The sequence below is a fragment of the Parasteatoda tepidariorum genome, chromosome 4 (genome assembly GCF_982258835.1).
Source record: "Parasteatoda tepidariorum strain Cologne lab strain chromosome 4, Ptep-v5.0, whole genome shotgun sequence".
NCBI lineage: Eukaryota > Metazoa > Arthropoda > Arachnida > Araneae > Theridiidae > Parasteatoda > Parasteatoda tepidariorum.
This window is the reverse complement of record NC_141758.1, coordinates 56,660,262-56,673,175: the sequence shown is the minus strand read 5'-3', so window position 1 is coordinate 56,673,175 and position 12,914 is coordinate 56,660,262.

The window sequence follows — 12,914 nt, the reverse complement described above, 5'->3', positions numbered from 1 at the left end:
AGACTGCGGCAATCCACTATATTTTGGGGGTTCAAAATCTAAATGCGTCTGAAAAAAGGTATGTTTATTCAGAGAAAGTAAAATTTTGCGCCTGATTTCGTAAGTTAAAATATCGTCTGCATTAATTAGCCTATGCCATCCCTTCGAACCATTCAAATTGAGTCACAAAACGTGAAGATCCGGTCATTAGATCAAAATTTATTCAGGGAGGTCTGTTTCTTATTTTGCACACTATATAGTGAGTTTTGTGCGCAAAAAGTTTTTAAATTCACTCCTAAGATATGATGAAATACAGCTATGGGTCTAGGCTTTGAATCTACCCAGCTTTAGAGCAGGTACCAGCTTATCGTGGAAATAAAAACGGAAGGTGCGCGATGCTGATTTTATAGTCACCATCACGCCGTTAGTCACAAATCGTGGACCATCTAGTTCACAAGGGACTGTTGGGCGAATTTTTTGTACATTTTTTGTATCGAATATTTTAAATAAAATTCTCTTGGTGCGGATATTTTAGTGCTATACCATAATTAGGTCTGCAATGAGGTAAAATAAACGAGAATAGGCCACACATTTTAAAGGAACCGCAACGCATAGGACCCCTAAAGACAATTTTTAAAAAAAATTTAAATTTCTGAAGAAAAAAAATATTGAAGATCAAAATGAAATTTTTTTAAATTTTATTCATTTTTAATGTGATTATTCGAATGAAAAGTTTCGAAAAATTAACGTTAACTTTTATTTGTTGTGTTCACATTTTCTTAAAAAAGCAAAACTCGAAAACTGCTAAAGTATTTCTCGTTATAACAGGAAGACGGTAAAGCCCTTGACTTGATATGATTCAGACTCAACAGAAATGTTTTCCCAACTTTTTAAATCTAAAACGTGACTACAAGAAAACTTTAAAAAAAGGTTTTCGCTGCATACTTTCGCAGACCTTAGAAAACAATCCAAAAACATGGTCTTATACTCGTTTATTTGCTTTCCCTAAAATGAGGTTTTTTGCAAAATATTTTCTAATTATTTATTAATATTTTCGCTGGAAAGGTTAATATTTGCCTTATTTTCTTTCCTTGGAAAAAGGTTTCAGCTTTATATTTCTGCTGACCTTATCATGACAACGAACAAAAATGAAAATATTAAGGTTTGCCATTTGCTTATTTTTTAGCCTAAGTAACAATGTTTTTTAAAAAAGCTTTAAAAATCATTTAGTTTTCCTTTTAGGAAAAAAGGTTGGAAATTGCAATATTTTTGCTTTATTGAAAAAAGGTTTTTACTGCAAACCTTTTCGTGACAATGAAAATAAAGTTAAAACACAACGTTGTCGTAAGGTTACATGCTTTCTGGGAAGTACTTAACTGAATTGTGGGGCCTCCCTGGCCGAGCGGTATCGCGGGTCCAAACGCTCTGTTAAGCGTGGAGGTAGCGGGTTCGAATCCCACCGTAACCCTGGATGTATTCTTTGTGATGTCTTTCTCTGAATTGTTCTATCAGTATTTTCTACTTGACAATGACTTATAAGCCTATATATTGAGCACACAAGTCAGCAAATGTATGTAATTTCAATAAATCAATCATTAACTGAATTGTAAATTTCAAGAGCTAGAGCCGGAACAAGCAATATATATATATATGCGTGTGTGTATTTAAAAACTCGTAATTAAGTAATCTGCGAATTTTCTATTTAGTTAAACCTTGTAGAAAAATAGAAGCCCATTGATTTTCTTTAAGACGCTATTTAAGAGAAAACATGTTATTTTGTTTCTATACTGTAGTTAGCCATGAATATAATTGTAGTTTATTCATATTTAGATTTGGATGTATTTTCTAATCTAAAGGTGATTGTTTATTTTCATAACTGATATATCACAATTCAAAATAACTTATACAATATCACAGTAGCAACATTACTCTATTAGGTACCTATTACAATTGATTAAGCATCACTAGCGTCAATATATTGTCCCCTTTCCGAAATAGATACCCAGAAAGCATGTAACCTTACGACAACCTTGTGTTTTGACTTTATTTTCATTGTCACGAAAAGGTTTGCAGTAAAAACCTTTTTTCAATGACGTAAAAATATTGCAATTTCCTACCTATCCTCCTTAAAGGAAAAGTAAATGATTTTTAAATCTTTTTCAGAAAATATTGTTATTTAGATTAAAAAACAAGCAAATTGTAAACCTTATTTTTTGCATTTTTGTTTGCTGTCATGATTAGATTAGCAGAAATATTAAGCGAAAACCTTTTTCAAAGGAAACGAAATAAAGCAAATATTAACCTTTTCAGCGAAAATATTAATAAATAATAAGAAAATATTTTGCAAAGGATCTCATTTAAGGGAAAGCAAATAAACGAGCATAAGACCATGTTTTTGGATTGTTTTTTATGGTCTGTGAAAGTACAATAAGAAAACTTTCTTTTAAAGGTTTCTCGACACAAGTAAAAGTAATAGTTCTTTTTTAGAAACTTTTCATTCAAACAATCTCATAAAAAAATAAATGAAATTTAAAAAAATTTTAATCTGGAGTTTAAAATTGGCTCTTCAATATTTTTTTACAAATTTTACTTTTTTCTCGAATTTGGCTTTAGGGGTCCTATGCGTTGCTGTTCCTTTAAAATGTCTGGCCTTCTCTCGTTCATTTTACCTTATTGCAAACCTAGTTATGGTATAGCAATAAAATATCCGCGAAGAGAAATTTTATTTAAAATATTTATATACAGAAAAAATTTGTCCAACTGTCTATTGTGAGCTAGAGGGTCATCGATATTAAGACTCCACGATTTATGACTAACGAGGAGTGATGGTGAAAATAAAATCAGCATTGTGCACCTACCGCCTTTATTTCCCTGACAAGCTGGTACCCGCTCTAAAACTGGGTGGATTCAAAACCTAGACCCACAGTTTTTTTCATCATATCTTTTGAGTGAATTTAAGAGCATTTTGTTCACGGAACTCGATGTATAGTGTGCAAAGTAAAAGACAGACCACACTGAATAGATTTTGATCTAATGATTGAATTTTCACGTTTTATAACTCAATCTTAATTTTTCGAAGGTGTTATCTCATTAATTAGTGCAAGCGATTATTTAAGTTACGAAATTAAACACAAAAATGTGTTTTCTCTGAATGAACATGCCTTTTTTCCGACGGATTCAGATTTTGAATCCCCAAAACATAGGGGGTAGCCACAATCTGGGGAATATTGTCCCTATAGTTTGATCAAGAGGGCGATCCAAAGTTTGGATGCCTCAGTCTTAATTTTATATTTTGCATATTTCGCCATATATAAAGACCTTTTTAAGCGAGTTAAAAGAATTTTGAACATAATTTTAAAATTCGTTTATCCAAAGATAATTGCATGCAGAAAATAAACTTTAGTAGATACTTATTAATTTTTTATTATGTTATTAAATAATTGCTGGAAATTTTTGAATTATAAGGCATACAACTTTTCATACAATTTTTATGTATGTAATTTTACATGGCAAAATACAAAATCGAGCTAAATCTATCGAATTGTTCCTGTATATATTTAAAATTCGATTTCTCAGAAACTATTCAACCGATTATGCTCAAATTTTGTATTTTGTCAGGTGAAATTACACATTTTAAAAGGATGTAAAACTTTTATACCTCCTAATTTAAATTTTGTCACTGCTGTAAAAGATTTTCTCGAAAAAGTTTATAAGTTAGCAGGCATGTAAATGTTCAACCATTCCTGAAATTTTGCAGCAGTTTTTTCGTGTCAAGAATTTTTCTATACATTATCGGCAAAACACTGTTGAAAATAAAAATTTAAAATAAAAAAATGTAAAAGGAACTAATATAAAGAAAAATAAGTCTTTCTAAAGGGGAGGGGGAGGCTAAAAGTCTGTTTAATTAAATTTTAATTAAGTCGTTCAAAAAATCGGAAGATAGTATTTTAAATCTGTTCTCTTTCTTTTAACGTCTTATTTGAATTATCAAACAAATATACGTCTAAAATACATAAAATTAAAATGGAAAAGCAATAAATAAAATTTTAAACGAAGTTTTTTTAAAAACTAGAAAAACTTCTGTTAGCCTTATTGTACCGAAACTTTGAGGCAATGCTTAATGTTCAAACTTCAATATTCTTATTCAATTTAAAATAGTAATTAAAATAAAAGAAAATGAAAAAAAAATAATCTTACTAAATTTAACTCTTGAAAATTATTGTAAACCCCTGATTCTTCTCACTCTCAAAATGATGTCTTAAAAACTGCTGCTTACGTCATGCGCAAATTTGCACTAATATTACGGCTACTGATCATTTACAATCTTGGAGTTTACTTGCTTGATTTAAGTTTAAAATTTAAGTTTCTTAATGATATTCTGTTTTATTCTTCCAAGTTTAAGATGTTTCCCTTTAGTTGATATAAAAAGTAGGTACACTGTTTAATTGCATTTCATTTGCCTTATTAAGTATTTAATTTACGCATTGTTATTTGTTTTTTTAAGATTATCAATTAATATTAACTTAAGAATTTAAAACTTAAATTTATGCTTGGAACGGCCTTTGGAACCAAAATATAGCCCAACAAATAAAAATAATATTTCAGAAATTGAAGATTTATCCACATTAAAAAGTTTTATGAGGCTCCAGACTACTTATCAGGATTTTAAAATAGAAACTGTGTATTACTATAATTTGAATCTGATTTTTTCCAAACGTAGCATTTATAATATTTTCTTAACCCACTTTCGAGTGTATCCATGGCTAGAAGATTGTATTTGTAATTTCGGTAACTTTCCGATTAGTTTAAGCACTTTTAATTTCAAGACAGGATAATATATGTTTTATTCGTTTTCTAAACACCATAAGTAGAATTGATTGCTTATAGGAATAATTGTGATTCATTTTGAAATTGGAATTCATTTGAGAAATTTGATCTCTATAATTGATCAAAAATCGTCGAATACTATCAACTTTCGAATAATAGCCATTAAAATTTTTGTGATCGGTACTAGGACACCCTGGTTCAGTTTGTATTAGGCGATAGTTCGGGTTCAACATGGAAGATCGATTGTGCTAATTGATGCATTGCTTCTGCAACAAAATTTTCGGAACTTGAATGTAGTTTATCTATTGATTCGACTTCATATTTATATATAGTGCGAAACAAAATTACTCGTCTTAAATAACTTTCAATCTAATACGTAAATGGTTTACGTCTTGAGTCTCAATTTTTTTTTGTTTGTTCGAGGACATAATCTTGTACATGCTAATTAATTTATACAAACGATATTTTAAGTTACAAAACCAGAAGAAAAAAAACGATTTTTTTTCTCCGATGCATTTGAATTTTTGATCCTAAAAATATGGAAGGTAGTCAATATTTTAAAAGTTTTCCAGGCTGAAAATATTGCCAAAGTTGTTTAGGCAGGAGAGCGATTGAATGTTTGGATGTTAATGTAATGTTTGAATGTTAACGAAACCTTTTGAGTATTTCGCTAGATTTGAAAAACTTTTTTAAGCGAATCATGAAGTTTTTGCACACTATTATAAGATTCGTTTATCCAAAGATAATTCTATGCAAAAAATAACCTTAAATAAATATTATTTTTTATATTATTTACTAATTATCGAAAACACTTTGCATTGCAAAATATAGAAATTTTTTTTCATAATTTTTAAGAAAGTAATTTTAAAGGCAAAATGAGAAATTTGAATGAAATCTGACTACTAGTTTCCAGGTAGTCCAATTCAAAAAAAATTATTTATGCAAAATTCGATTTCTGAAGAACACTTCGATTGATTTCATTCCAATTTTAAATTTGCTCTAAAAGTTATACAAGGCGAACTTTGCAAAAAGGAATTTTAACATTAAGTGATTCAAACTTTCTACCGCTCTCCTTCATAAACTGTTGATACCATATTTTGCAAATGGCAGGTGCTTCTCCTGTTTTAAGGGTCTAGTAACTGAATTCCTCATAAAGTTAGACATTCAAACAAATAAGATCGAGTAGTAGTATGTACATTAAAGTTCGATCAATAGATAAAATATTTTCAGGGGTTTCCCTTTTTGCGCCCTGTTTATACATAAATGCATACATCGTTATTACATAGCGCATGAATACATGCGTACATATATTGAACATAGATAAATTGTGTATATACGTGCAAACATACGGGCGTACAAATATACCCACATTTACATAGATACATATATGCATTATATGTATATTCATATAAAGTATGTGTGTCCCGCAGTGAACTGATCGTTAAGACACGGTTCCCAGCAGATCACCGAAGTCAAGCATCACTGGCTACGGTCAGTGTGCGGATGGGTGACCACTTGGATCAGTCTGCGTAGGGACCGAGAGTGGGCGGTATTGGTCCTCGTTTAACTGTTCTACCGTAAAGTGCTCGACTTCGCGTGCAGGTCGTCGGGCTATCGAAGAGGGGGTGCCATCCCCTCTGCAAAGGATCAAAATTGTGATGGCATGTCTTCGGATCATCCTCAGGGGTGTTTCCCAGACCGTCGCCAATAGCCCATCGTGCAGCTCTAGTGTGACGTAAATTAACTACAACAACTACAACAATAAAGTATGTGTGTATCTACATATATGTGAATTAACGTACATAAGATTATGCATACTTATATGTACTACTTAAAGTATATATACGTATGTACGATACGCATAAAATAAATGGTCCATTCTAAATAACTTTTCATCTAATGATCGTATCTTCACGTTCAAGGACTCTATCTTAAAGGTTCGAGAGGATGACATAAATGCTAATTAATTTGCGCCCACGATATTTTAAGTTATGAAATCAGACACAAAAACATACTTTCCCTGAACAAACATACCTGTTTTATGGTGTTACTTGGGTTTTTGTCTCTCAAATTATAGGGATGGCCGCAATCTGGAAAAAAATAATCCCAATAGTTGTAGTCAGAAGAGCGGTTTAAAGTTTGTACCCCTTAATGTTAATATTTTTTACGTTTGAGACCACATCTTGAGAGCATCTTAAGTGAATTGAAAATTTTTTGGCCCTCAATTAAAAAATTCGTTTGTCAAAAACTAATTCCATGCAAAATATAAATTTTAGTCAAAATAATTATTTTTTATTATTTTATTCAATGACAGTCCAAAAAATTTTGAATTTAAGTTAAACAATTTTAAATGACAAAGCGCAAAATTTGAACGAAATCAATTGAATAGCTCTTAAAAATGCGACTTTTTCAAAATTCAATTTTTCAGGAACTATTCGATCCATTTTACTCAAATGTTGTAGTTTGCCATTTAAAATTTCCTTCTTTAAAATGTTATAAAAAATTGTATACTTAATAATCAAAAAATTTCGGCTATTACGGAATAAAATTTGAAAAAAGTAAATATTTACTGAAAGTTATATTTTGCAAAGAATTATCTCTGGATAAACGAAATTTATATTTGTATGCAAAATTATTTTAATTCGTTTTAAAAGTTCTCAAGACATGGTGAAATACGCAAAAAGTAAAATTAACATTAAGGAGTCTAAGCTTTGGACGCAGACCTCACTATTGGGACGAATTATTTCGGATTGCGAATACCCGTTGGACGGCTCTTTTGACCAACCTATTATTGGGACCATATTTCCCAGAGTGCGGCTACCTCCTATATTTTGTGGGTCAGAAATGTGCATCCGTCGAGAAAAGGTAGGTTTTTCAGAGAAAGTACGTTTTATTTTTGTCTAATTTCATAACTTAAAATATATCCTTTTAACTCTTAAGATTGAGTTCAAGAACGTAAATATCCGATCATTAGATCATCTTGCAGTAGAGTGAACTTTAAGACACGGTTCCCAGTAGAACACCGAAGTCAAGGATCACTGGCTACGGTCAGTGTGTGGATGGGTGATCACTTACAAAGGAACCAAAGGTGTGCGGTATCTATCCTAATTAAGCTTTTCAACCATTAAGAGCTCGACTTCACTCGCAGGTCATCAAGGAGGAGATCCATCCCCTCTGCAGAGGATCAAAATTGTGTTGACATGTTATCGGATCATCCTCAAGAATGTTTCTCAACTCTACACCAATAGCCCATTGTTCATATTTAGTACGACATAGACCAACAAAAACAACCGATCATTAGATCAAAAAATTTTCAGAGTAGCAATAATAATGCAATAAAATAGGGAGAAAATATTTTGGACTTACTTTGTTATTGTAGCAAGCCCGCAATTCCGTTTAATTTCTATAGAAGATTTTAATCACATTAAAACACGTAATTAACGTGAGCTTTTCTTTGAAAATGCGAAAAATGGTTTTAGAAATCAATTAACTCGCCAAAACGGCACAGGATAGCATCTTTACTTGATCACCAGTTGTTGTTGGCAGCTCATTAATAATTGCTGATGTATGTACGAAGTATAGCTCAAAATTTAAACATTTTTCTACTGACCAGCTGTAGACTTTTCAAGGGCTCTCCGGTTGCGAAGTTGGTTTAAGCCTCGCTCACATCGTTACAGAGAGCCGGGGATAGTGAATTCGATCCCGATTAAACAGGCGTGTATATGCAACAAGGTGAATGCTACGAGAAAGTTTGGAGAGAGGGGTACCAGCTTAAGCGCTGTCCACTTTGTTCTGACCGTTAAGATAGAGCTCTAAAAATAGGACTAGATGCTTGGCCATGGTTGGGTAATGATGTAGCATTCTTAAAATGGCCACTAGGGAGGTTCTACAACACATTAAAAAATAATAGATACATACCATGCCACCCCTCAAGTTTTTTAGACTCGTGGATTCTGGAAGCATTGATTTTATGCGGGTGCTCAACCACTACAAATTTACAATTCACAAAATTTCACAATTTACCAAATTTACAAAAATCACAATTTACAAAATTCCGAATTCAATGTTGAATTCGGTTATTTTCATTCAATGTGGAAAATTATTGAAATTTTTCATAAATGCATATCCTTTTCATTCATTGTATTGTTAATAGAAAAACCATTGCTTGGAATTTTCGTAAAATTACGGAAATATTAAATAAATTGGATATAAATTTACATGCAGGTTTAAAAAATTATAAATGGTTAAAAAATAGTCCTGACTCGTAGAACACTATTCCAAACAGCTTTGAATCGCTTAAAGATCAGGAAAGCTTTTGCCAAAATTAATCCCATTATATTATGGCGGCTAGCTACTCATAGAAGTTTATATATATTATGTAATATGACAGACTAATATTTTCAACAAGAAACATCTCTGAGAAATAAAATTTTTTTTTTTACTATGAAACATTTTGTAGCATTTCCTAATGTTTATGTTAAAATGTGGGGGGTCATTGAGAATCCTAAGAATTTTAATTAAGACTTTTTCAGCATTACACTAGAGTGAGTATATGTATAAAAATATATATAAATTGAAGATTGGCATACTCTAGCTCAAAATTTTTTGGAACCACCCTAGCGACCACTTTTTGAAACAAGTAGCTACTTTTTCAAAAATTGTACATTTTTAATAATTAAAAGAATTATTTTTTATTATAAAAAATTAATGTAAGGTAAAACTTTTAACTCTTTTGAAAAATTTCTCAAAAAATCAAACATTACAAGGTTTATTTTGAAAAAGTAACAAGTTGCATGAAATAAAGTAATTTTTAGATTATAAAAAATTCATAATTCCATATTTATTAAAAAATGATAATGAAATGCACATGAGTTGCATTTTCAACGAAAAATAGGCAACTGTTAATTTTGTCCTATAGTTAGAAGGCAGGTAGGAAAAGTGACAATTTTATCAATGACTGAGACACCTTCGGAAACATTCCATTTTGTGGCAGTTTCGATTGAAAATATCTTTCAAATTGGAGCAAATTGATATAGATGAAATGAACAGATGAAAGTCATTAAATTAAATGAAACCTTTTATTTTTGCCTCACTTTTGGATATCAATAAGCCAGGTGGGATGTGATAAGGTGAATATTCCAAGATATTTCATTAAGCAAGATTCTGTGCCCTGGCATGCTGTTTAAATGAAGATTTATAGTTATTATAGAAACTTTGGAAACCTTTGATATTTTTTAATCATGGATTTATGAATTGTAATGATGAAAGTTATGATTCCATCAGCAGTTGTAACAATCCGCGGAATATTCTCGGATCATTTAAACTACTTCACTGTGCTAATACACATTGAAGTAGTAGTAATGCTCAAATTACAACTGCTTTATTGTGGAATCAAATCGAGCTAATCCATAGATTGTTAATCATCAAAGAAGGTGTATTTTTAAACATTTGGAATTTTTTACATAGTTTTTTATGGTAACTTAGCAACAAGGGATAAGAAAAACCATTCGGCAACAAACTCGTATGTAAATGTACTTTGTGCAAGAACCACTACTCACCTGAGCCATTATGCTGATGCTCAAACTTATGAGCTCATGAGGCTTTAATATAGTCAAAGCTTTTTAATGTTGCTAAAATTATTGTGTCCTGCTGTATTGTCCATATTTTTTTAATTGTTCAAATTTACCTTTAAACCACCTCTGATAATGTCATGCCCTTGCGCTTACCAGTTTTTCTAGTTTGTAAAATACTCCTTTTTCAACCACAATAAAATGGCGTTGAATCTCACTAAATCAATATTATTTTCCTCTTCTACATAACTAATTTCCTCACATCAAAGAATAGCAAGCTTGAGTAAAGTCAGGGTGTGTAGCCAAATCTTTCAACAAAAAATAAGCACCTTTTAAATACTTTTTAAGCACTTAAAAATATTTTTAAGCACTATATACATTAACGAAATGCCAAAATAATTTTTAAAGATTTTACATGATCATGCTAAAATAACTAGTTTCTGACAAAGAACTCTTTTCTTGATTATATTAGCCGTTATAAAATGACCGAGAGATTTTTCGGTTTGATTTCAGAGCGTAGAAAAATGAATTTGAGAATATCGTTCAAAATGCAGTAGAGTTGCACATCAGAGTGCAAGAATCTCACCGAACTCAGATCAGTATACGCACATGCGGACCCGCAAGTATTTCATCAAACATGTAAAATGATTGGCTCTTTCACACGCTATGAACCAACAGTATACCGGAATGGAATATATTGCAGTTGAATGAATTGGGAAACCGTTGAATAGAACAAAGTGAAGAACGCGCTTTTGCATAATAGGTGACGAAAATAGACTTGGTAAAGAAAAAAAATCTCATTTTCGTAAAGGGAAAATTAAACACTTTTTAAAAACACCCAATAAAAACAAAAAGCACCTATAAGGGCTTTTAGAAAACAAAAATCGAAAAAAGCACCTTTAGGTACTATTGAAAAATGCTATGCACCATGAACCCTTTGTTCAGAAACTGGCAAGCTCGAATCCTGATCAAGAACCTCGTATCAAAGCTGGCAAGCTTGAACCCTGAGTAAAATACAATGCATAATTTATCTGGACAACACATTGTTTCAATTAAAACACTGTAAAAAAGTTTAAGTGGTATTTTTAAATTGTTAAAAAAATAAACTTATTCATAACTTAATGTTTCCTTTTAGCCACAGCATATAATGATCTCAAGGAATTACAAAGACCTGATTCAATTTAAAATAATAATAATTTAATTATATCTGAAATTTTTATTTTTCAAGAATCAAAAGCAGTTTTTTAATATTCCAAAAAAAAAATCTTACTAGCATTCAGCAAATATTTTAGAAAATACAAATGAAAGGTAAATATATACTTTAAAAAAATATTTTCCATTAATTTAGACAGATTTTAACATCCCTAAATTTCAGGAATATTTTAATGTAATAAAAAGTTTAAGACAAAATTATAGTATTTTTCCAGCTAGTTTAGCAAAACAAGTATTCATAACATTGAAAAAAAAAGATTCAGATATGGAGAGATAAATCAAGAATAAATTGCTGTATTAAATAAAAATTGCAGAACTTTCACAGGGTGCGTAGCCAAATCTTTCAACAAAAAATAACAGGGTTCCTACACTATTTTAAGAAAACAATATCCTGACTTTTGCAGGTTTTTCCTGACCTTTTACAATAAAATTCCTGACCCGCCGTTTCCCACTCCAACAAAATTTTTAACATTGCAGTTTCAATTTGTAATAATATGCTACTAAGTCATAACTATCATATATTGAATAGTATAAACACTTATATATTAAAAGTGGAATTGCGTAATAGCACTTTATATCCCAAATTATATTTTCAGAAAACTTGTGAAACATATTTTTAATTATCATGATTAGATTAAACTTTCAGTGCGTTTTTGTAGTTAGATACGAAAACTATTTAAATAAAAAGATCAAGAAAATCTGTTGGATTATGGAAATATTATTTTATTTAATGTTAAGTGGAACCAAATGCATGAGTGTCATCAGGATATAAAGGGTTAATCAAATCTGCGAGATACGTATCAGTATTCTTGAATAATATTTACTCTTAAAACGAACTAGAACATTTGTTACATTAAGTTATTAATTTTTAAAAATCACCAATTCACTTCAAACTGACTTTTCTTTTAAAAGATAATAGTGAAATATAAAGGGAAAAAAAGTCAAGAAAAGTTAATTATATACAAATAAAAATTCTTATAGAAAAATTATGCAACTTGTGAGAAAAATAAAATCAAAAATATCTTTTTTCTTCAGTATTTTTAAATTTATTTCTGTAATACTGTAAGCTTCCGGAAAAACTCAGGGGCTTCTATGTTATATAATATTTCTCAACATATTTTGTTGTTTGACAATTTCGGAATCAAGAACATCCAGTTCTGTAGCAGCAGTTTTCATCAATTTAGATTTTCTTAATTTCAAATCATCTATCTTTTCTTTTATTCGTTTTCTAGAAATTTCAGCTTTTTTATTCTCTTTGTTCTTTTTTTTTTTGGGCTTCTAATGCATGTCTCCATCTTGTTCTAGATCCTTTTACAGCATCTAGCA